Raw genomic sequence first — 26,922 nt, forward strand, 5'->3', positions numbered from 1 at the left:
GTGGAGCTGTGGGAAGGGGGCTGCCACCTTCCAGACCCCAGAATGATAGATCTACTCACAGCTTGCACCCTGCACCTAGAAAATTCACAGGCACTCAACAGTCTGTGAGAGAAGCCGTGGAGCCTGAACACTGCAAAGCCAGAGGTGTATTGCTGCTTGAGGCCTTGGGAGCCTCCCCCTTGCACCACTGTGCCCCGGATGTGGGACATGGAGTCCAAGGAGATTACTTTGGAGCTTTGTGATTTAATGGCTGCCCTGCTGGGTTTCAAACTTGTGTACAGGCCCCTTTCTTTTGGCTGATTTCTCCCTTTTGGAACCTCAATGTTTATACAATGCCTGTACCCTCATTGTATCTTGGAAGTAACTAACTTGTTTTTTATTTTACAGGCTTACAGGTGGAAAGGACTTACCTTGTCTCAGATGAGACTTTCGACTTTGAACTTTTGGGTTAATACTTGAACGAGTTAAGACTTTGGAGGACTGTTGTGAAGGTATGATTATATTTTGCAGTGTGAGAAGGATATGATATTTGGAAGAAGTCAAGGGTGGAATTATATAGTAGGGATATTTGTCTCTGCTCAGTTCTCATGTTGAATTTTAATCCCCAATGCTGAAGGTGGGGCCTAATGGGAGGTGTTTGGGTCACGGGGTGAATCCTTCATGGCTTGGTGCTGTCTTTGCAATAGTGAGGGAGTTCTCACAAAATCTGGTCATTTAGAAGTGTGGCACCTTCACCCCCACTCTCTCTTGCTCCTGCTTTTGCCATGTGACATGCTTACTCCTGCTTCATCTTCTGCCATGAGTAAAAGCTTCCTGAGGTCTCCCCATAAGCTGAGGAAATGCTGGCACTAAGTTTCCTGCACAGCCTGCAGAACTGTGAGCCAACTAAACCTATTTTCTTTATAAATTACCCAGTTTCAGGTGTTTCTTTATAGCAACAGGAGACTGGCCTAATATGGGAGGGTGGGGGAAGTGTGGATTGAAAAACTGCCATTAAAAGTAATGGCAAAAACCCCAAATATTTTTGCACCAGCCTACAGTCCTACACATGTGCTCCTTGTATCTAAAATAAAAACTGAAATTTATAAAGTGGGGAATCGCAGTTATGCCAAATACTCTCAGATTTACTGGAAGAGTCAATGAATGGGTCACACACCTTGCTTGGTTGATCTATTGCAGCCTTCCAATACCCTTCATGAGTTGATTATTATCTGCCTGTCCAATTCTAATTACACCACTTGCTAAGTACGTGACTTAGAAAAAGCTACTGAGCTATTTCATATGTTAGTACTCTTAAGTAAACAATAAAGATACAAAGGATTCTTTGTAGAGTTGTGAGAAATGATATAATCTGTGTTCAAGTTCTTAACCATGCTTGCTACATAGTAAGATATCAAAAATGCTAGTTACTATCACTATTATTTTAAGCCATTTCTTTCTAGCTAATGCTCAAAAAAAGGATAAATGCAGATATTCTTGGATGTTACTTGAAGTTGGTATCGTGTGCTATGGAAAGACCTATGCAGAGAATGCAAAGTTAATATTACAAAAGTTTAAATCTGTCTTTTAAGGATAGTGGAGAGGAAGTGAGGATGGTTAATGGGTTTGAAAACATAGAGAGAATGAATAAGATCTAATATTTGATAGCACAATAGGGAGACTATATTAAAAATAATTTATTTGTACATTTTAAAATAATTAAAAGTATAACTGGATTGTTTGTAATACAAAGAAAGGATAAATGCTTAAGGTGATGAGTACCTCCGTTTACCCTGATGTGATTATTACACATTGTATGCCTGTATCAAAATATCTCATGTACCACATAATTATATATAACTACTATACACCCACAAAATTTAAAAAAACTTTAAAAATTTCCCTTTACATCTTTTAAATATCTTTGTTTTTTAAAAAAATAATTTTAGTGATGTATTAATTAATTTTTCTATAGTAATGAACAATCTCTGACTTACAAACAAGAGTTCATCTCTTATGCACATTACATGTATGCGGTAGCTGTGGCCTGTCCTCCATGTGTCTCCTGCCATATCACACTGAGGAATCAGCCCCTGTGGGGACCTGCCCATTCTTGGTCAGAGGAAAAGCAACAGAGCAGGGAGAAGCTTGTAACACTCTAAAAGCTTCTGCTTGGATATGGTGTATGTCACATTTACCCACATTCTATTGACCAAAACATGTCACAAGGCTGAGCCCCAACTGCATGAGGCCAGGGACTCTTCTCTGTCTCTACTGGAAGGACTGGCAGGTCATGTGGAAATAGATGGCATTGAATGATCCTTTTTCAAGGAAGGATGATAGTGAATAATTAGAAACAATTACACGATATGAAGCAAATGGACTTCAAAGGTACTTTTTGGATTTGCCCAAATTTTCTATTTTCCCTGAAGAACCAGTTTTGAAATTGTTTAGTTGGCTCAGACAATTACTCATTTGAAATTTCATGGAGAATTTAAGAGAAAACTGGGGGTTGCTGGTCATCTAGGGCATCAGTCTGCATCCGTTTAATTAAATTAATATGAAAAATTGTAGCCTAAGTCAAGGAAAGTAAGGAGGTAAAAAGACACCTATAAAGTGACTGAAAGCTGCCAGCACATGTCAAATTATTTGTTTTGAAGTCATTTCAAATTGCAGTGTTACCTTCATATATTAAGCATAGTCTATTTGAACCACTATATTTAATTACTATCCATCATTTACACCAAGTAATATGTGGTAAAGCTGAATTCCTCCTTTTTCTTTTGGACTTTTGAATTTTGAGAGATGAAAATAATTTAATCTCTCAAAATAAATTTACACCTTTTATTCTTTAAACCCTTCAGTTCTTCTTAGCATAGAAAACACTGGTTTCCTCTTCAGTTTCAGTTGCCTCATTTCACTGCATTTGTTATAGGCTGAATGTTTGGGTCCCTACAAAACATATATGTTGAGGTCCTAACGTTTAACTATATTTGGAGATGGGGCCTCTAAGGAAATAATTAATGTTAAATAAGGTCATAAGGGTAAGGCCCTGATCTGATAGGAATCATGTCTTTATAAGATAAGATGGCTGGGCGTGGTGGCTCATACCTGTAATCCCAGCATTTTGGGAGGCTGAGGCGGGAGGATCTCTTGAGCCCAAGAGTTCAAGACCAGCCTGGGCAAGATAGCGAGACCCCCTTCTCTCTATATACATATGACGAGACACCAGAGAGCTTGCTTTCTCTTTCTCTTTGCGTTAGGATGAAGAATTATAGAGAGCTGTTTGGATCTGTCCATTTTGAAATACAGACATCTCCACTATAGACCCCTAGTTGAATATTAAGTGATTGACTAGAGATATATATTTGGAAGTTGTCAGCATAAAAGAGATTGTTCATACCATGGCCTTGGATGACATCGGTTAGGTCTGACTACTTAGGGAAGAATTCTGAACCCAGAGATACTCTGAAATGTAGAAGTCAGCCACAGGAGGAAGTTCCGTAAATGAGACCAAGAAGCAGCAGCCAGGGTAGTAAAGGGAAAATAAGAGTGTGTAATTCTTGATGCTAAGTGACAATCAAGAGAGCTCTCATCCTGGTTTCACTACCCCACACATATGCATCATAATTTGAGCTTTACTGCCCTCATACTCCTGATTATGTATTTTCTGATTCCAACTCTAGTCTACCTTGTCCAGCAAACAGTTTCCTTCCAGACTGAGAAAAGGTAACATGGGACTTGTTCTTCTTTCCCCACTGGAGTGAAGTAGACCAGTTCACCTTCGCTCAAAGGACTTCAGATTCTGGATTGTATGTTCACAAATCATCTATACATTTCTTCACTTTGATCCTCAGTGATATCAACTCAAAGTTTCTTAATACATATTTTATATAGCTTAGTTGAGTGAGGAAATATGTAGATTTCAGAGTGGCAGTATTAATAACCACAGTGATAATTAGAAATGTTTAGAAGTTGTATGATCAGTCTGTGTTTTTCCTACCACCTCATAGTGGAGAATATAAAAACATCCCTTCATGAATGGAAAAGGGTAGGAGAATGTATGATACTGGAGGAAAGAGAACCAAGTCATTCCCCCCAAAGGAATCTGTGCTCCTAAAACATCACTGCCAGTGTTATTATCTGAATATTTGTGTCCTCTCCACCCTAAATTCGTATGTTGAAAAGGTAACTCCTAACATGATGTTACTTAGAGGTAAGGCCTTTGGGAGTCAATTAGGTTTAGGTGAGGTCGTGAGGGTGAAGCCCCCAACCAACACCCCATGAAATTAGTGCTATTATAAGAAGCGATATCAGATCACTTGCTTCTGTCAAGATCACTGTATTATTTTCCTGGGACTGCTGTAGCAAACTGTCACAAACTTTGTGGTGTTAAACAGCAGAAACTTATTCACTCACATTTCTGCAGGCTAGAATCTGAAATCATGGTGTCACCTGGGTCGTACTTTCTTCAAAGGGTCCAGGAAAGATTTCCTCCCTTGAATCTTTCAGCTTCTGCCAGCTACAGGCTTTCCTTGGCCTATGGCTGCATCACTCCAGTATCTGCCTCCATGGCCACATTGCCTCCTCTTCTGTGTCCCATTTTCTTGTCTTTCTCATATAAGAATATTTTTCTTTTGATTTAGGACACACTTGGATAATCCAGAATGATTTCATCTTGAGATTCTTGATTTAATTACATCTGCAAATGAGACAAGTTTTCAAATAAGATAATATTCACAGGCTCCAGGCATTTGATGTGAGTATCTTTGAGGGGCTATTTTTTTTGATCTGCTACATTTCCTCCTTGAGATTTGGACATCTTGAAATTAATCTATGGGAAGGTTTTAAGGAGAAAAATAGGCACTAGGGAGTCTAATTTTTCCATTCCCCCAGCCACAAGTTTCTAGTTACTTTTGAGTAGTTAGATTGGTCGACTTTTCCAAGAAATCCTCCATGCCCATTATTTCACTCTTATTCCTTTGTTCTTTTGTCATAGGAATGCTTTTCTAAACTCAGTTCAACATTTCAGTTAACTCATACAGAGAAACCAACTCCTAGATGTTGTGTATTGTTCTAAACTCCAATGAGCATTATCTTGTTTAGTCTTCACAATAAACAGAGACTCTTAGAGGTTAGTTGCTCAAGTTCCTTTGGAACCCAGTCTCTTGATTCCAACTTTAATGCTTTCTCCACTCGTCTTAAGAGATAAGCGTGAAAGGGCAAGGTCTGGGAAGGAGGAAGGCAGGCACATGTTAAGCTGGTAACGGCTGTTGCCCAAATGCCTAATGAAAGATTTCATAGGAATGATCTCATAGTTATATGAGAGCAAGAGTGGGTCATGGCCAGCACTGGAGTATCTAAGAGCACTTAAAGGAGGGATAACCCACTTACTTCACCAGCGTCCTTGGGTTTGGCCTGTGTCAGGATACAGGTGGGTCTGATTGCTTAGCTGTAGCAACTGGCTGACACCAGCTGGGGATAAGGGGGTGGGGACTGGCTCACTACAAAGAGATTCCCCAGCTGGAGCTGCTCTCAAGGGGAGGCGGTGTGGGGGCTTAGCTGCTGTGAACAACTGGGTGGCCAGTTGGTTGTGGTATGAGCTAGATTGAGAGAGACGTTATTTACGGGAGCCAGTTCCAGCTGGTAGTCATACAGGATGAGGCCACCCTGCAGAGACGGTAGCAGGCAGGGGTGGGAAAAGCGTGGGCCAGGGACCAGTGCTGAGCTTGAGTAACAAAAAGGATGTCGCGAACCCAATCAGGAATGAAGGGCAACTAAGTGACACATGTGTGGAGTTGTTGGCTATGCATCTGGGTCCACTCTTGTCGGTAAAGAGGAGCCTGGCTGGGGCAGGTACGGTGCCTCATACTGTTCTGAGTTTGTCCCCTGGATTATCTTTGGCAAAAATGCTTTAACTTGTTCTCTCCCCTTAACTAATTACATTGGCAGGAGAGTCATAAGCAGGTTTTATAGCAGTATTTACCTTTTACCTTGTACATGACCTTCATATTTTTGATCTACAAAATATAAATATTTTTACATTCCACGTCTCTCATCCAGAAAATGTGAGGATCAGTAAAACAGTACACACATGACTTTCCTGGAAAGAATTGCTATGGAATATAAACACGTCTTGGAAAGGAGATGAAATGGCACAGTATATCTGATTTTCAAAGCGTGCAAAACTAGTAATTAGTTACAGTAAAAGACAAGGCAAGAGACAGTCCCTCTATGAGAATAACTTTGGTTATCTTACACTGTTTTGACAATGTATTTGTTTACTATGTGGAAATTATTGGCCAGAGATTCAGACATGAGTGTTTTTTATTTCCTGCATTTCCAACTAAAACTCCTCATTTCTTTTTCTTTAAAAATTTTTTTTTTTTTGCTGCAAGGACAAAAAATGCTACCCATTTCTTTTTTAATTAACTTAGTTGCTAATGAGGAGATTCAAGACCTAAATGTTTAGAATATATTTTGGAAATCCTTCTAACCATGATAATAAAGACGTGGTCTCACTTGTTTGCCTACACACTACTGGTATCCTATTCTTCCTCTGATTTTGAATGTTATATCCTGGTATAGATAGACCCGTGGGCATAACAGTGGTGGAGAAAAGGTAGGGCAAGATGCAAGTCATGAACTTTGAGCTAGCAGACGTAGAAATTCAGGTGAAATAAAAATTCTAAACTGGTTTATTTAGGATCATGTGCATAAGAAAACATAAAAATTGAGTATAATGAAATTTCTGCCTGATGCGTGAGCGAATCCAAGGATGTTCTCAAGTGGGAGCATTTTGCTTCTTTGCTTTCCTGCCTGACTGAAAAGCAGAAGTTCTGAAGATGGGACGTCTATGGAGGGCACTTTTCTGGAACTGGCAGGGTGTGCCTGACATGGTGGGAAGGAGGGTAAAGAGTACGGCCAAATCCACTGAATCACTCCTTACCTCATTCTTTGATGATATCATGAAGCACTTTGCCAGTCTTTAGAAGTCCTGTTTGATTGAGTATCATCCTCCTAGAAAAGTCCATGCAGAACTGTAATGCCATGGAAGTTTATTTGGCTACTCCATAGAGGATGGTGGAGTTACATTCTTTCATCAGAGATATGCCTTCTGTACTCCCATCACTCATTGACCCAGAGAATTTCATAGTATTAAATAGAAAACTTTACAAGCCAGAACTGTGTGCATTTACATTACTTAATTAATGTTGAGCAATCACAAGAGCTGTGACTATATCTTGGGACTTATACCTGCTTGACCTAGCCTGCACGCCAAAGTGATACCTTCCAGAACCAAAAGAACAAAACAATTTATGTTTCAATAGTTACAGAAAAAAAATGATTCTCAGTTTTTAAGTAACTGTGTTTTTCTTGATTCTGCTAATCAGGTTCAGAAGTACTGAGTTTTAGATTCAAAACACCTAGCAACACATTTTAAAAAACCAAAGATTTAAAAGTAGACATTTATGTTTCTTCTAAAAATTTATCGAATAAAATGCCAAAATATCAGACAGACTGTATCACTCCTGGTCACTTGGCTAGCTTAACCTTCTATATTAAACACATTAAACAATTTTAGTGGTATAAAGCATATGCATACATTGTCATATTTTGCTCTATGATTATTAAGAAAAATAGAATGATAGAGGAAAATACTTGATGTGGTAGAGTCCTTATGAAAATATTTCTTTTTCTTCGAAAGCCCCTCTGGCAGTCATCTTATTTTTATAGAAATGGCAGGTATCCATATTTTACAATAATTTTCTCAGAGACGGAAATAAATAAATGTCCCTCTACTTCCTTGTACTGTTTCAATACATATTTTTATAGCATTCTTAATTTTCAAGATATGATATAATTTTTTTTTATTTTTAGTTATTTTTGTTGCGTTAATTGGCATGTTAGTTGGCTAGGGCTACCGTAACAAAATACCCCCATACTGGATGGCTTTAACAATATACATTTATTTTCTCACAGATCTGGGAGCTAGAAGGCTGCGATCAAAGTGTAGGCTGGGTTGATTTGATTCTGAGGCTTTCACTCTTTGACTCGAATGTGGCTGCCTTCTCCCTTCATCTTCCACGGTCTTTCCTCACTCTCAGTGTGTGTGTGTCTGTGTCCACATTTCCTGTTCTTATAAGGACACGAGTCATATTGGACTAGGGCCTACCCTACAGACCTCATTTTAACTTAAATACCTCTTTAAATACCTTATCTCCAAATGCTATTACATTCTGACATACTGGGGATTGGGACTTCAACATGTAAATTTTGGGTGACACGATTCAGCCCCTAACGACTGGTTTATTTTCCAGCCACTGTAATATAGGTTTGGTGAGGTAAAGGATTTCTGTCTATTTTGTTCAGTTTTATATACTAAGCATCTGTATCAGTTCCTAGAACATAATAGACATGAAATTAATATTTGCTGAATGAATAGATCAATGAATCAGTCAATGGATAAAACCAGTAAGTTGAGTGACAAATATGTAAACCTCAGAGCTCTCTACATATAACAGATGCCACATTTGCTACTAAAGATCATTTGGACTTGAATTAGTAAGATTTGAACAGTCTTAGTTCTGCTTATTCTGGCATATGGGCATATCAGTAACATTTGTGGGTAACGTGTGTAATTAGAAATAAGTACCAAATAAAATGCATTAATAATTTCAGAATGAAGAATAAAAAGCACATCAACTGTGGAGGAGAGACAGAACAGTAGGGGTTCTTGCAAGCCAATAGAACTTTAAGGACAAAGATTTGTAATTAAAAATGAAGTGAATTTAATCTTTGCTGCTAATCACTCCTGCACTGTTAGCCTGTTTTCATCAAACTAATTGATGGCATATGGAACAGATGCATGGTGAGATTACAGCTCCACTTTATGGCAGGGTTATAACAAATGTGACTTTCCCTCTATTACGTGCATTAACATTCAGAAAATGCACTCCTTTGCTTTCTTCACATGCCAACATTGGTTCTTTTGTGCAAAGCTGATGAAAAGGAATCAAAGGATGTTTAATAGAAATGGAATCCATTTGATTCTCCTAAGTTGTTTCTGGAATGCTGACTATGTGCCCTGTAATGTGGAGGACGCACATTCTTAACTTCAACTCCACGTGAAAGTTTGTAGACAAAGGTTAAACACAATCTTTACTTTTCCTTTTGACATATTTCAAAATTCATTTTTGAAGTATGTGATAGTTAAAATAAAATTTTATAAAATTTGCCTCTTCTGTTTTTAGAAAGATGAAGAAAGAAGCAAGTAATATCTTTAAAATTATCTGTCCAGGCTGGGCACAGTGGCTCATGTCTGTGATCCCAGTGCTTTGGGAGGCTGAGGTGGGAGGATTGCTGAAAGCCAGGAGTTTGAAACCAGCCTGGACAACATAGTGAGACCCCCATCGCTATGCAAAAAAAAAAAAAAAAATTAGCTGAGTGTGGTGGCACATGCCTCTCGTTCTACCTACTTGGGAGGCTGGGGTGGAAGGATCACTTGAGGCCAGGAATTTGAGGCTGCAGTGAGCCATGATGGTGCCACTGTACTCCAGCCTGTGTGACAGAGTAAGACCCTGTCTCTAAAAAGTGATAATAACAATAAATAAAAAAATTCTGTCCAGAAATAACATGTCTTTTCATTAGTTTTTTTTTTTTATAGCAATCATTAAACGAAATAGGCATGGATCTAAATAATTGTCTTCTCATTATAGATTTTGGAGTCATTGAAGGAAAGCAAAATACAAATTAATGATGATAATACTGCTCTATAGTTACATAGAAGAATCACATGTGAATGACTTAAACTTTGGCATGATTCATACATGTTACTTTTAACATAGATAATGAGCATTTCACCTTGAAATGAGTGCTAGGAAACAGGAACTTAGGCAAAGTGTGATGCCTTTTAATATTAACCACGTCTCTGTTCTTTTTAGCTTGCTTCTCAATTGTGTACCTTGATGTGACCCCCAAAGTGATTTCAGTTTGCTGTAGACTGAATGCTTGTAACCCTTCTCAAGTTCATATGTTGAAATTCTAACACCTAACGTGGTGGTACTAAGAGGTGGGGCTTTTGAGAGGTAATTAGATCATGAGAGTAGAGCCCTCATGAATGGGCTTAGTGCCCTTATGAGAAAATACAAGAGAGCTTGCTTCGTCTTTCTGTTCTCTACCAAAGGAGGATACAACAAGAAGGTGGCCATCTGCAGGCCAGGAGGTGTCCCCTCCCCAGAAACTGGATGAGCCAGCACGTTGATTCTGAACTTCTAGCCTCCAGAACTGTAAGAAATAAATTTCTATTGTTTAAGCCACCTGGTCATGATATACTGTTGTAGCAGCTCAAACTGACTAAGACACAGTTCCTTTAATTGGTATCAATACAAATACAACAATGAAAGAAACCTCATATTTCAGTATGAGCTTAAATGTCATCTCTTTGTTGGGAATTTTTTTGAACAAGTAAATTAACTATCTCTCCCTATTTGTTATTCTCCATCACAGCACCTTATTATTTCCTTTAGTTCTTTCTTTCTTTCCTTCCCTCCCTCCCTCCCTCCCTCCCTCCAATCCTTCCTTCCTTCCTTCCTTCCTTCCTTCCTTCCTTCCTTCCTTCCTTCCTTCCTTCCTTCCTTCCTTCCTTCCTTCCTTCTTCCTTCCTTCTCTTTCTTTCTCCCATCTGTGTAACTTATTATCTATTTTTACAGGTAAGTTTCATAAGATCAAGAACTAGGCTTGTTTTGCCAGGCACGGTGGCTCACGCCTGTAATCCCAGCACTTTGGGAGGCCAAGGTGGGTGGATCAGGAGTTTGAGACCAGCCTGATCAACATGGTGAAACCCCATCTCTACTAAAAATACAAAACATTAGGTGGGCATGATGGCAGGTGCCTGTAATCCCAGTTATTTTAGAGGCTGAGGCAGGAGAATCGCTTGAACCTGGGAGGTGGAGGTTGCATTGAACTGAGATCGCACTATTGCACTCTAGCCTGGGCAACAAGAGCAAAACTCATCTAAAAAAATAAAATTAAAAAAAAAAACAAACTAGGTTTGTTAACTACTTTATCTCCAGTGGCTGGACAGTTACTACTGCATAATATACATCCAGCAAATATTTGCTGAATATTGTTGAATAAGTGATTTCAAAGCCACTTATTTAGCCCAGCCTGGTTTATAGACAGATATATGTTTTGTCAGTTAAGGTAAATAATAACTGGCATACCTGTTTTCCATGATAAAAATGAAAGTAGATTTTATAAATTCATTGTCTTTTTTTATTCCCTGAGCGTGGTCTGGTTTAGAATTGCACATGAAAAATTATGAAGTGAGCTTAGCATCTTATGTTATCCATTATGCTTTCTCTTTCTCACTTTCTTTAATTTCTTAGAGTTCTTATGGCCTCTTTAATTTTTTTTCTAATCAAAGAAAATGAGGTGAGAAGTCACTTTCACATGGGTGTAGATGAACCAATATCATCTCTCCTAAAGCAATAGATCTATTTATAGGAATCTCAGTTTTAAATAACATGAGTGATAATAATTTATAAATCAGTCAGACTCTAGGCAATGTGTTAAACACAGATATTGAGGTGAGGAGTGTACAAATTTCTACTTTAATTTATGGCATTAGAATGACACCTTGCTTGCAGCCAGACACTTTGGCCACATGTCTGACATTGTTTAAATATATTATGAAGCCAGATTAAACAATCCTGTGTGAATTTTAAATTTTTTAGAAACAGAAGAATGAAATGAGTTTCATTGAAGACAGAGATATGTTACGAAAACATAAACATTTTGAAACTTTAATCAAAATAGTAACCTTTACTTGTTTTTATGTGCAAAAAGACAACAATTTAGGAAACTTTGCATATATTTAACATGTATAAGAGCTATTTTATCTATCTATAAATTTAACTAAGTCTCTGTCTGATTGTTTATTTCTACTCATCTGGAATCTGGAACATTCCTGTTTTGGGGGGAGCCTCAGGTAGGCTCCACTTCCCACAAAGAGACAAAGGAGGCAGATATTCCTCTCTCAATGCCCTAGCAGCTAGGGCTCAGGTAACTGAGTTAGCCTCAAGCAAATGAATGTTCAAGCCCAGGACATTGAATCTTCTCATTAATTAAAAGATTTTCAAGTTAGTGGGAACTATGGAGTAAGGTCCAGGCGTGCAGCAGTGCTAGTGAGAAAAACGGGAAGTGTCCTGTGATGGCATTGCAGTCACATCATCTCTGGGACATGACCTGGCTGTGTTATTAGCTTTTAGCCTCTCTTGGATCCTGGGGCTTTCTGAGAGGCTTCTCTAGCCCCCTTGTCAATTATGTAAGGTACTGGAGATCTGTGGCAGGCAGGCTCTAACATAGCCCCCAGTGATCCCTCCCCACTGATTCTTGTGCCCTCGAGTAATCTTCTCTCTTTGAGTGTGGGCTGGACCTAATGGCTCATTTCTAACAAATAGAATGTGGCAAAAGTGATGAGATGTTACTGTTGAGATTAGGCTACAAAGAGACTGTGACTTCTGTCATCGGTGTACACATTCTCTTGCCTGCTTTGAGAAAAGCCAAATGACATTTTGTAAACGACCTTACAAAGAGAGACCTGCATGGCAAGGAACTACCTGGTTGGTAGTCCATGGCTGGACAACAAGCACCATGGACCTGAGGTGTGTTAACTCATGTGAGTAAGCTTGAAAACAGATCCTCCTTCAGGTGAGGCTGGAGGCTGGCTAGACGGGCTTGGAGCCTTGTGAGAGACCTCTAGCCAGAAACCCCCAGCTGAGCCATTACCCACAGAAACTGATGTCATTACCCACAGAAACCGTGACATACTATATCTGCTCATTGTTTTCCATTGTTAAGCTTTGGATAATCTGTTACATAGAAACACATAACTAATTAAGTGTCCTTCCAGAAAATCCCTCTTCTGTTTAAGTAAACTGGATTAGGTTTCTGTTGGCTGCAATGAAGAATGCAGAAATTGTTACCAGGAATAGAAATGGTTGTGATCTGATATAGTAGGACTGAAGACAGTGGAAATCTTTTGAGGATTCTGGAAAAAAAATCCTGAAATTAAATAAGACACTTATTTAAAATTTTAATCTGTGGTCAATTTATAATGAAGTACCCTTTGAAGGCAAAATTTTGGTAAATCCAATGTTTGCTACCTTGGGAAAATAGTAGAGGTATGTGGGATTTAAGGTCATGTAGCGGGGTGGCTTTTTCTAATAGTACTGGGCAGATCAGAGGAGAATAACCAAGGGTAAGTTTCTAGATTTTCAGCAAGGCATAGATGTTTTATGACTTTGCCAAAGATTCAACAACTGTTTGAAGTCATAGGGCTGAGTCAGTCAAGAACCCAATGAATAGTTTGATCTAATTAGTTACTAAATTAGAATACAGTCAAAATTTTGGTTCAAATGTCTCTTATATGAAAATGGAAAGTCAGAATTGGGCTGGCAATATCTAGGAGGATAAGAAGCCCCAGTGAAGCTGAAACTGCCAATACCACTGAACTTCTCATGGCAACCAATGCAGACCCACTTCCCCTATCTGGAAAAGTTGTTCTCTCTTTGCCTGAAGATGCCGTAAGTCTTTAACCTGTGGGAAATTCCTTACTAAGGCAACTTACCTCGTTTTCACTCTGAAAATACCTTTAATTGTTTACTTAGTTAGCTTATTGGAACCTGTATTGGCCCATATTTAATAAAAAGAGATGTCAGAAATTCCTTGGTAATTATAGAGAAGAAGCAGCTAAAGAAGGCTTCAGAAATTGGGGTGATTTTATCTAACATGACCCAGTTGGGGCAGGATATACTTTATTTGCCAAAATCATGAAAAATGGATTTTTTAGGGGGAGAAAAATGCTATTGCATTGCCCTTGGAAAGGGGCTTTGGAGATTGTTCTCTGTAGATCAGCATACTATTAAATGCTGCAGGTACAACTGGTTCCTGGGTTGCAGTGGGGATGGTTGAATGCTGGAGAGGCAGAGGCCAGTTACTTGCATCTTGTATTAGGTAGAGGGGGATAAGTCAGTCCACTAAGATTCTACTCGAGGCCCAATAAATTACACTGTTAGAGAATCTATAGCCTTTTTCCTAATTATCAAATGGATCGATCCAATGACTCAGCATCTATGAATGAAGAGAGTTCAAAGTACCTTTGAGAAAAAACAAGCATATGCTGTGAACCTTCATTCTAGGATTTTCAAATTATTCTATTTCTACTTGCCATCACAGTTGTGTCATTTATATGATTATTTGGTACTGCCAAATAATAGTGAATAGACACTAATTTACAATGCTACTGTGGATCACCAGTCATGGGCTTATGGCGAGTGAGCTGATAAACAGAATTCCAACCAGGTAGGGGAAAATTGGGAAGATGTTAGTAAAGGATAAAAGATTTAGTTAGAGAGGAGAAATAAGGTCAAGATATATATTGTACAACATGGTAACTGTGGTTAATAACAATGAATTGAATACTTAAAAATTGCTAGGAGAGTAGATCTTAGGTGTTCACACCCCAAAAATGAAAAGTATATGAAATAATGCATATTTTAATTAGCTATATTTACCCATTATTAATATATACGTGTTTCAATATATGTATATCATAAGTGTATACAATTTTTATTTATCATTTAGAAACATTTTTAAAAATACCATTATATTTCCTACATGAGGAAAATGTAGAATGCATACAATAAAGTTATAAAGGGGAGAAAATTGATTTTTGACCCAAAGAATGCTGAATCACTAGAGAATCGTTAGAGATTAGTGCCACAATACAATATTTGAAAGATTCGGGGGAATTGATTCCTACTCCATTCTCATTTATCTATCCAATATGGCTGGTGCTGAAGATAGATGACTTCAGGAAAATGACAGGTGGTTACCCCAAATGAAACTGCTGTTTCAAATGTGATCCCCTTACTGGAGCAAATCAACGTACCCTAACATATGTTGTGCAATTACTTATTTGAATATATGTTTCTCTTCTTTTTTCCACTGAACGGAAGATACCAGAACTTTTAAAAGCTAGCACTGTCTCTCCAAACTGTGGCCCAGAATTCCATCAACATGTAGTTACACTCTATTGTCCACCTTGTGCTGATAGAACCTGGAAAGCAGTTCTCTTAAAGGTGATGGCATGACATTTGCATGGCATTCATTCACTTGAAAATAGCTGTTGAGTGCTTATTTTGTGTTAGTGTCCTTTTTAGTGTTTAAAATGTAGCAGTGAACAAAAGGGAACAAATTCCTGTTCTCATAAGCTTACATCATGGAAGGGAGGGAATAAGTATAAACAAGCATGTGTATGCATCACATATTAAATTCTGATGAATGCTATGCAAAAAAAAAGAAAAAAAAGAAAAAAACGGGAGTAAATGAGGTCAGAGGATGATACTTAATATTGGGGGTTAGGGAAGGCTGAACTGACAGGGTGATATACCAATGGAGACCTGACGGAACAGAGAAAATGCAACACAAAATATTTTGGACAAGAAAGTTCAAAATTTAAGGAATAGGTAATGCAAAGACCATAAAAGCAGTGACCTGAATTTCAGTGTGAACACAGCAGCTGGTACACTGTGAGTGAGGTGGGGATGAGGACAGAGGCAAGAGATCATTTGGGTCTTTGTAGTCTATCTCTGAGTGAATTGGGAAATGGATGGTTTTATGCAGAAGTTTGACATTCTGATATACATTTTACAAGAACCATTTATTTCTTGTTTTCTTCAGGTGGTATCAAAACTGATTCCTCCCATAGCATCCTGCCACAAAATAATATTGCAACTTTAATTAATATCAATGTTTGGATTTACTTATGGTAAGATACCACTGGGTGACACAGTCCTGTGACCTCTGACTGCAGGAACCAAATCATTATCACTTAGAGAATGAGTGGAATGTAGTAGTTTACACCCAGCAGCAGAAATGTGGGAGTGACAGCCCATTTGCATTTTTCAGTTGTCAAAGTTATTTTATGGGTATAGCCTTGGATCTGTATAACTCTATGTTTCTGAAGAACTTGTGAGATAGAACCGTTGAGAACATATTTACATGAGGGATCATTAAAATATCTGGGAAAGAACTCAACAGAAAGGAAAAGAAACAAGATGCACACATACAATGTGACTTCAAAGACCTCTCATTTAAAATAACACAGCTTAAGTTCGGCTGATATAGTCTGTACTATATTCTCACAAAAATGCTTAAAAAATAGAAAAAAGAAAAAACCTTATAACATCTTAAGATAAGTTTGAGCATCAACCTAATTTCAGAATGTGAAAGGAATTTCCACTGACTCTAAGGTATATAAAATTGAATTGAGAACCCTATGAGTGGCCCATCCAATGACTTGGCAAGCTTGCGCACTGTTTCTCTTGTCGTTCGTATTATGACTGTGCTTTATTCTGGGAATGCCTATGCTTCTCAGCCACATGTAGGAAAGCACGGTACAGTCAGGCTGAAGATGCTCTATTCTTATAAGATGATTTCTATAATATGTAATAATGGAAATGTTAGGAAACAAAAGTTGTTGCAGTATGTCATGCAAACTTTGCCTCCTTGGCACTTTGAAATCTGTTAAAAAACATAAGAGTTTCTCTTCTCTGTGCACCAGGTGACCTGAAATACATAGTAATTGATGTCATCATCTTGAATGTAAAAGACAAAGTGTGGTGCAAGTGTAGCCCTTCGAGATCACCACCACTTGTCAGGCAGCAGGGCTTGGGAAGTCTTCCACAGTCCACAGAATATGGACTAAGATTTGTGGAAAAGAATTTGCTGGGGAAAGTCTACCAATTAAGAACTAATAAGAAGGAAAGAAGCATATAGTGCCTGCATTTTCTTCGTGTCATGGAGTTAATGCCATGGCCTGGGTGGTCTAATAGAAATGGAATATATTTGCATTAGCATGATGGGTCTCCATTCTCCTGTGATTCTTTCTTCTATTGAGTAAGTGTAAGAACAACAATGGTCAGTGGGCATACAATAGACTACTGGGTCACCAGGCAATCTGAATTTAGAAGACAGCTTTCTCTATCAATTGTCTGGGTAATCTTGAAGCCCAGTACTTAGATACTATGTGAGGTCTGTAGGAGACCGAAGTCCTGTCTCCAGGGAGGAAAAAACCACCAGTAACATGAAAATTTGAGTTTAGGTACATTCTCTTTGACTAGAGAAGGAGAGAAAGCCTCAGCTGGCTGCTTGTCTAGGCATTTTAGAGAGACCTGGTTGCTGTACCATAGTACGTCATCTTGGATGAGAGAAACAGTTATCAGACTCCCAATGTGTGACTCTAGACCTCGTTTTGCCCACTGCTATTAAGATGATTTGCAGAGAACCTTAAGTTCTGTTCAGACCTTTGCAACATTTCAGGGAGAGAGGTCTTACTAGCAGAAGATTGAAAAATCAGTTTTGTTTTTAGATGAACCTTTATATATGTCTGTATGTTTACTATTTTCTGTGTTCCTTATTTCCTTGTGTAGACCCATTTTTCCATTTAGTATCACTTTTCCTTTTTCCTGAAGGACTTTTTTTGTTTTGAAAGATAATTTGGCTGGGTATAGAACACTAGGTGGTGAGTTTTTTTTCCTTCAGTATTTTAAATACATTTTATCGCTTGCTTGCATTGTTTTTGATAAGAAATCTATTTTCATTCTTACCTTTGTTTCCCTACACATAATGTTTTTTTCTCTGCTTTTAAGACTTCCTCTCTATAACTGGTTTTAAGAAATTTGATCATCATCTGCCTTGGTGTAGTTTTCTTGGTATTTCTTGTGCTTGAAGTTTGTTGAGCTTTTAGGATCAATAAATTTGCAGTTTTCCTCAAATTTGGAAAATTTTAGGCCACTGTTTCTTCAAACAGTTTTTTCTTTTCCCTCACTTCTCCTTTGGGTATTTCAATTTCATATATACTCATCTGCTTGAAGTTGTCCCACAGTTTGTTAATGCTGTATTACTTTTTCTTTTTCAGTCTTTTTCAGTTTGCGTTTCCGTTTTAGACAGTTTCTAGTGCTATGTTTTCATATTCACTGATCTTTATTCTTTGAAACCTAATCTGCTATTAATTTTGTTCAGTGCATTTTAAATCGCAGATGTTAAAATTTTATCTTGAAAATTCAATTTGGATCTTCTTTTTCTTCGATATCTCTATCTAAAATGCTCACTCTTTACTTTCTTGAATATATGGAATTGTGGTGTGTTTTAATGTCCTTATGTACAAATTGTAGCATCTGTGACATTTTTGATTTGTTTCTATTGATTGATTTCTTTCTCCTCATCTGAGATCATATTTTCCACCTTTGCATATTTGGTAATTATTACTAATTATTACTTGGCTGACAGACATTATACATTTTATCTTGATTATTTTTATATTCCTACAAATATTCTTGACCTTTATTCTGGGATGTAGTTACGTTACTTGGAAACTGTTTGATCAGAGTCTTGCTTTTGAGCTTTGTTAGGTGAGATCATAGAAGCCTGTAGTCTGGGGCTAATTATCCTTTATTATTAAGGCAATACCTTTCTGAGTACTCTACCTAATGACCTGTGAATTCTGAGATTTTTTTCAGTCTGGCTAGTAGGAGCACACACTATTCCTGGTTATGTGTCAGCCCTGGGGAATATTATTTGTAATTGTTTTGGCATTTTCTCCTTGACTTTGTGTAGCTTCCTCACACACATGCAAAGATTAACACACTACTGAGGTTAATCTCTGCTGAGGCTCAAGTTATATCCTCTGCATATTTCAGGGGCTTGCTCTGTGTACAGGACTCTATGCTCTGGCACTCTGCCCTATGAACTCTAGCCACCTTGGCCTCCTTGGACTCCTAACTCAGTTCAACTCAGGAAGACCACTGGGTTCTGCCTGAGTTTCCTTTCCCTGCACTGTGGCCTGGAAGCTCTGCCTAGGCACTAGAGTGAGACAGCAATAGGTCTTCCCTTGTTTATTTTCTCTTTATCAGGAATCACAGTCTTCTTTCCATCTTGATTGAAAACAGTTCTATTATATATATTATCATGAAGAAAAATGTAAGGCAATATCAGAAAACTTTTCTAATTTTTGTCTGTTACTTGATGTTATAATTGTTTCTTTTCCTTGTAAAAATAAACTGTTTTTTTGATTTGGCAGATATGAGTGACTTCAGTAAAATTTCCATAACATAATTAGAATGTTAATATTAGCCAGGAAACTGGCTAGAGTTCTATTGCAAAGATTTTACTATTTGTGGCAGCTTGAATAGCATTGCCCTGCTGTATTCAATTATTACCAATAATATTTTATCCATGCAGATTTTGTACCTATTTTAATATCTAAAACCACACCTAAAACCAAAACAATTTTGAAGACACTGGTATCTAGAAGGTTACTATGCCCAGTAAAGGTATGAAGAATTCTGGTAGCATTACCTTCTGGAGATTTTAGATTTCCCTATGTAACATATTTTCACAATATCAGATTATGGGGATGAGTAAGAGTTATATTTTAACTCCAACAGACCTACATTGAATTAAATCCTGCTAGTTCTGATATTAATAATTAGAAAACTTATACATCAAGCTATCCTATGTCTTAGAAGGAGATTTAATTGGCACCCAAGTAAATAGAAAGTTGGGCTAAGTGAAATGTGTATACTCTGGCTTTTAAAAAATGTTGGATATGGAAAATTCTTATTTTGTTAGCAGGAGTAGATAATGTAAATGGAAGAACTCTCAAAAGTCTTCTAAAATGAAGATGGGATAGATCCTAAAACGGTAGAGTAAGAACAATCTTTTCAAATTATCCATAGCAGGAGACAGAAAAAATTATTAGAATACTGCCATCTTTTATAGCACTATGAAGTTCTGGCCTCTATTAAATAGAAACAGAAAGTCATTAGGAAGACAGAGGTTGAGATGGAAAGGTAACATAATGATAGAAGTAATAATGAGAAGTGTTAAGTGTATAGTGAAAGGTAGAGTTAATACCATAAAAGGATTAAATCCGTGATGGAGGATTGCTTGCAGAAGCTCTCTAAGATCAGAGAGAATAAAGAGAGACTAATAAAAAGAATAAATGAGTAAATAATACACATAGAGGAAATGAACTTGTAGAATGTTTGACAGTTGTAGGGTATCTGACATAAACATTAGAACACTTAGCAGCAAAAACCAGTCTGAAAAAAGGGAAATATACAAACTTTAAAAAAAAATCGGTATACAGATTTAAAATTTTCCTCTCATTTATACAAAATCAATCCTACAGGTCCACACCTAGATTTAGCTTTACAAAATTTTTTCTTAATCAGAAAAACATCTGGTACTTTCTCTGTTGGTGAAAAGTTTACTAAATTGCTTCCAAAAGAATGATTTTTTTAAGAAAAGACTAGCCTCAGACTTCTCTTTAGTACTAAATGTCATAATGAAATGACATTAAAATGGAGAATTTTGAGAGAAGAAATTTGAAATGCTGAATTGTGCATTTCCCCAAGTTGTCTTTTATGTTTCTGAGCAGTAGAAAGACATTCCTAATATATAAGGGCTCAGAAGATATATTCCACATGTAAATCAAACAAAAGTAGACAATAAATTAACCTCAGGCATTTGAATGATCACCAAAAATTATAAATTCAAGAGAAGTGGTAATTATGAAAGACATTGATTATGAATGATTTTTTACACAATTTGACATGAATTCAGGAATCCAGTTAACTATAGCTTTAGTTGGACTCCATGTCATCTTGGTTAAAGTCGTTTCTGAGACAGTTTGCTGAATTTTTCTTTTTTGCTTTCACTGTATTTCCATTGACAATGACAAGTGTTTCTTGTGCTTTATTGTTGAAACTAAGTTAGACAGAAGCTCTTCCCATATTTGATGACAACTTAAAATAAGTGGGAAAAATACTTGCCAACAATCACTAAATTACTTCCACTTGGAAAATTACTAAACACATACTTCAGAGTAGAGGTGCATAGAAAACTTAATGGCCACTAGATATGAGTGGATAGTTTCTGTATCATTAAAAATCAAGTAAAATGACTTGATGTAAGATTTGGGGTATCTTAGATATTGGGAATGCCTGACAAATAATCTAGTGGCAAACATCAATTGTAAGTCCGTTTTCAATGTCATCTTACATGCAGAAATTTTGAATATTTCATCCATGGTACTTAAAAATAAGAATCTAAAATATGATCCCAGATATGTAAACAAAATATACTTGGATAAAAAGACGATAAGGACATACCTAGATAGATAAGTTCATGGGGATTACAAGATGACTTTCTTCTTATGAACTGATGATCCAAACTGAAATTTTCATTCACACTTTGTCCCATTTTGGGATGGAAACTATTTAGTGATAATTCTGAATTGAGGGGTTCTTAATGGTCAGAATTTATGCTGCCTCAATGTCAAGTCTGTACTAACTCCTCTGTGTTAATACACTGCAAATAAATCTGAGAGATATATATCTGTTATTTATCAACTCAGATATTTGTTTATTAAGCTTGCTATTCTAATCTTTTAGGAAGAAATCTATTTTGATATTTCATGAGAATGTAATAGAAAGTGTTAAGTTTGCAGTTTTAGTAGTTAGGGGTAGGGATCATGGTAGGGAGTGAAGGCCTTAAGGTCAAAGAGTCATATAGGAAATGATGGAGCTTCCATGTAGTTCTCTCCATCTTGTATGAGATCTTGCACATCATGGATAAAAACATTAGACATCATGTGTGAAATGTGTTCCTTGCCTATTCCTACCTCTCTTCAATGGATCTTAGAATATTTGACCTGAATTTCTTATTTGGGAACCTTTTTATACTTTTTTCTATATTCTTAATCTAAATCTAGAAATATTGACCAACTTTTCATTCGACATCTAAGGAACTCTAGAACCTTGAACTTGCTTTGACAATATGGCTTCTGGTTCTAATTTGGGGCTCCTTAGAGATCCTGAATAGAAGTTGCTCCCTCTCTTCTGTTACTTATTGGAAAAACCTAACCCCTAATCCTTACGTAACTCATCTTGATGCTACCAAAACCTCAACTCTGGCACCATGCCTTTTTTAAAAAAATTAAATAAAAGTTAAAATAACAATTAAAGCCTTTGCGGATTACCCTTTAAGAGATTTATGGATTGCTATTTTTTTCTGTTTAACTCCAATAAAAGGAATTTGACATTTATATAGCTATTAGTTTTCATTTAACACATGTTGAGACTTTAATTAATCCTTATTGGTTCTTGCTGAGCCTCCAAACATGGACTAAGTTCACAGGATAGCTTTTACAGATGGATCACATCACATAAATAAGAATGTAACTTCACTCAGAAAATTCTTTCAAAAGAAATATGTTATTTAACTATTCAAACCTCTTATAATAATTGAGTCTTATGATTTATTTGTTAAAGGCCCTATGTATCTTTGCTCATGAAATAAAATATTCAAAAACAGATTACAAAGGAGCATGGTCATGCAAACTTTAGTAAAAGACTCAGAACACTTTATGTCCACTACATGTGGACAATTCTTTCTGCATGTGAACTGCCCTTTCCTGCATCCACAGCTCTTACCCCTTCACTCTGTATTATCTTTACAAAAGAGAAGGAGACGACATACAAAATTAATTTAAGTAAAGGTCTGCATTACAACTGAAAGCCATTAACTGGCAGCCGCTCACCAAAGTACAGGCAAAAATCAATTTTAATTAGTATTTTTGGCTTTAATGAAAAGTGATTACAAAATTGGCATTTTAGCTAATACTGTTGAGATTTATGGTGAGCTGATGCTAATTAATTTTCTGTTGAATTGCTGTGGGCCTTAGTGTCGTCAATAAAATGGTATATTTGCTGATACCAGGGCTGCATCAGCAGTTCAGTTTTGTAACAAAAGGCTTCTTAATGGTTTACAGGTGTATTTCACATTATTGCTGTAAGCTACAGTGCATTATTATTTTTTCCATAAAAAGACTGTTATAGGCAATCAAATTTCATATCATTTTATTAATTGAGACCATATTATTTTAATGTATCTTGAGTGTTATCCACAGGACTCTTTATTTCAAATATAGCTTTCTTTTGTCTACTTGCAAGTGGTAAGAAAATTAGATGATATACTTTAATTAGAGAATATTTAATGACTGATTTCTCTTTATTTCTTCACTTTTCCTCTTCCCTTGATTATATTGGTAATAAATTGACTTCTGAACCTAGTTACATGCTTTAGATCCATTTTGAGGCAGGAAATAAAAAAGAATTAAGCTTTACAATTTACTCTTGTCATATGATTTGAGTTTTAAATGCTCTTTAGCTTGCTTTTATTGTGATTATTTCCTCCTTTTTTTAGAAAAGTAAAACAGTTCTTACTGAAGACCTTAAAAATTATATGATGTAGGCTGAAAATTTGTATCCTGGCATTGACTTTGTTGGACCGATGAAAGTCATTTTGTTCATTTGTTAATGGCATTATTGGCTGTCATAGACAGACACAAGGTGGCGTTATCTACACTCAAAAGGATGGCCTATGGAGAAAGAGGTGTTGGAATCTTGACTGACTGTATTTGGCTTTGGGGACTTGGGTAAGTTACTTAACCTCTCTAAGCTTCTGTTTTCTCAACTGTGTGATGAAAATAACTATGCCCATGTCAAAATATATTTTGAGCATTAAAATTAAAAATGACTTAAAGCAAAACATTCAACAAACAATAGCCATTTTACTTTTGAAATGAAAGCCATTTTATTTTGAAATGATGTTTTGTTAAACATCGTTTTATTACCTACTGAAATATATATATAATTGGGTTACAAATTTTTATAATATTTAGGATCCAAGTCATGCAAATGTATTTTGTGATCATACAAGTCTAAGCATAATGTATGATTAAATCATTAATTAGTAACACCAAAATGATAGAAAATATAAACTAAGAACTATAGAGTCTTAGAATTTTATAGTAGACTCAATGGAATAGGCTCAATTTAAAATAACTGAGATGTCTAGTTTTTTTTTTTTTAAATAAGTACATAGAGGCTCATATTAAAAGTTAAATGACTTGATTAATAAATTACAGTGAGTCTTAGGAAGGGCCTGATCAATTCTACTCTGGTGGCAAATTTTATGACATTTTTTATGTGTTAAAGGGAGCCAACATCAAATTGATCCACTAGAGATTAGTAATAACTATATGAGAAAGCTTTTCTAGTCCAGATTTAGGATGATATAACACGGGAAACTGAATATATTTTTAAAAAATTTTTAGGTAGAATTTGGAGAGGTGAAAAAAATCTTGCTTCTTCTCATTGTTGCCTAAAACATTGAACAGCTTATCACATGAACTGATGAACAGTGTCCTATAGCCTTTTAGAAAGTATACACTCCAAAATCCCACTTAAAATTTGAAAAAAAAAAAAACTATAAATATTCCACTGAAAAGACTCTGGGAATATTTTCTGTTTAAAAATTTTTAATTTTATTATTTTAGAAGGAGAGACAATTTATTTTCCAGGAGCACAGCACAGATTTAAATACACATTTGCTAATCAGGCCTTGGATGAATGGACCCCCGTCTCCCCACCTTCTTCCACAGGCCTTCTTACAGCCTGATTGAGATGGCTCCATGTTGGGGCCCACAAAATGTATAAAATACATCCTCATACCTCAGAGCTATGGCAATAAGAGACATGCTTGATTTTCATTTTCCAGGTACAATAGAATTATAAATCAGAAAGAAGCCTTAGGGAATATTTATTCTAAAATTCTCATTTTGTAGATAAGGAACTTAAAGCACAGAGGAGTTATAAAACTTGCCCTTATCACCCAGCTAGTGTGCAGCAGATCTGGGAACTACAGTTCAGGTGCTCTAAATCATCGCTTGGTGATCTTTCCTTTATTCGATATATCCAATGGTTTAGAAATAAGTTAACCATTTTGTTCCAAATGTGCTTCATTTTATGTTTCTCACATCACTTGATGTGCATAAACTTTCAGGTAAAATATTTTAAGAGAGACATTCTCTTGGGCAGAAGGTGAAAGAATAGAGGTACATATCTTGGGTAGTTGCTAGGACGTGAATATGCAGAATTGTTGAATTTTCAATGTATCAGCTTTGGTCATTACTTAGTCTTCACCTTTGTATGTCCAGAACACTTGATTTTGGGACTGTATTTAGGAATGGTCAAGTTCTGGCCATTTTTGTTGTTGTTGTTGTTAACTAATTCAAAATACCTTTGTGCAAAATGGCAATATTGAACTACAGTGAGAAATTTAACTTCTGAGTGAATGAATTATTCTTTGCTGTTCTGGAGAAAAGTCTACATTAGGAAGACAAATTATAACTGCAAGATTGCTAATGAATCATAGACACAGAGAAGGGAAATTGGTTGTATGCTCTTAATGATCCTGGTCAGCAAGATGATTGCCAGATGAATCTATCTCTACTATAAGAGTGTATTGGCCTAGAATACCAGAATACTCATTGCAGGGCTAGCCTCAAGGGTGTGCAACCTGTGCAGTCGCACTGGGCCAACACACAGAAGGAACCCACTCTTGGTTTAATGCTGTGCTGTTGTTCTGACATTTTAAATAACATTATCTTTGGACTTGTGTTTGTAAGTGAAGTCTGTTGGGACAAAGGAGCATGCCTGTGAATGAATAGAGGACATATACGCAGTATGTGAATCTGCCATTTCTTGCTACCTTATTTTCATTGAGCATCTTGAGCACAATAGGATGCTCCATGAACACAGAATTCCAGTAGACCCAGGATGTGTGGGAGTTCAGAGAGAGTCAAAGTGTATTGCTTGTATTAAGTAAGCACGAAGCTGACAGCCCAAGAGGCCATTCTTTCCATTCTCACCAGAACTTGCTTAGATTCCAGAAGGATGACATGGTGTTGGGACAAACACTTCTATTCTTTCATACTCATGCTACTTTCCTGTATTAGCTACCCACCTATGCTGAAAATGATGACGTGGGAGGAAAAAGAGAGCAACCTTGTATTAGTCTATTTTCACACTGCTGATAAAGGCATACCAGAGACCATGTAATTTATAAAGAAAAAGAGGTTTAATGGACGCACAGTTCCACGGGGCTGGAGAGGCCTCAGGATCTTGGCGGAAGGTGAAAGGCATGTCTTCCATGGATGGCGGCAGACAAGAGAACGAGGGCCAAGCAAAAGGGGCAACCCCTTATAAAACCATCAGATCTCATGACACTTATTCACTACCACCAGAACAGCATGGGGGAAACTGTCTCCATGATTCAGTTGTCTCCCCACCACAACACATGGGGATTATGGGAGCTACAATTCAAGATGAGATTTGGGTAGGGACACAGCCAAACCATATCAGACATATAGTTTCTTTTCCTTTCAGTCCTTTTGAATTCATCAGTAAACTGAAGGTAGAAAGTATTGGTAAAATGTGCATGCAATCAAGAAGTGAAATAAAAACAGTTGAGTTAGTTTTGTCTGTGTTTCTCCTTTGCTGGTAAGAATGAAATATATATGCACGTATGAGCTACAACATGTGAATTGTGTAATTTCAATAATTTCACATACAAATTAAATGCTCTTGTATTTACATTTAAAACTAACATTGAACAATATAAAGATAAATAGTGAAGTTCATGCTAATAATTTAAAATATTAATTTTTCTTCACTTAGGAAGACATTAAATAGTGAATAAAAAACACCACATGGTGGAGAATGCAGAAAAAAGAAAAACTTTTATTTTTTAACACTTATACTGGCACATTTTCCTGCTCTTTTAACTAACAACATTGAATTTTCACTTTGTGCTGTATCCTACAAATTACGGAGTCAGTACTGACTCATTGTGGTCCACAAGAGAACATTCTATATCATTCTTCAGACACACTGCCATTTTCTGAATTTCAAGCAGATTATCTTCTCTCTTTTGGTAGAAGGAAAAAAGAAATACCTTTTTTTCCTT

At 36.7% G+C, this 26,922-nt stretch overlaps 1 long non-coding RNA gene across 2 annotated transcripts in view; it reads left to right on the forward strand.

The window, feature by feature from the left end:
* The first annotated feature begins 438 nt into the window (after positions 1–438).
* The window catches only part of LOC110742791, a 216,292-nt gene continuing 189,808 nt past the window's right edge, over positions 439–26,922 (forward strand). Inside the window, exons 1-3 of one of the 2 annotated variants that reach the window (XR_004183338.1) lie at positions 447–491; positions 4,626–4,738; positions 10,166–10,268. This is a non-coding gene — a long non-coding RNA (uncharacterized LOC110742791). Of the gene's footprint in view, positions 492–4,625; positions 4,739–10,165; positions 10,269–26,922 lie in introns of both variants that reach the window. The other variant, XR_002520864.2, reaches the window with a different exon arrangement.

The sequence above is a fragment of the Papio anubis genome, chromosome 4 (assembly GCF_008728515.1).
Source record: "Papio anubis isolate 15944 chromosome 4, Panubis1.0, whole genome shotgun sequence".
NCBI lineage: Eukaryota > Metazoa > Chordata > Mammalia > Primates > Cercopithecidae > Papio > Papio anubis.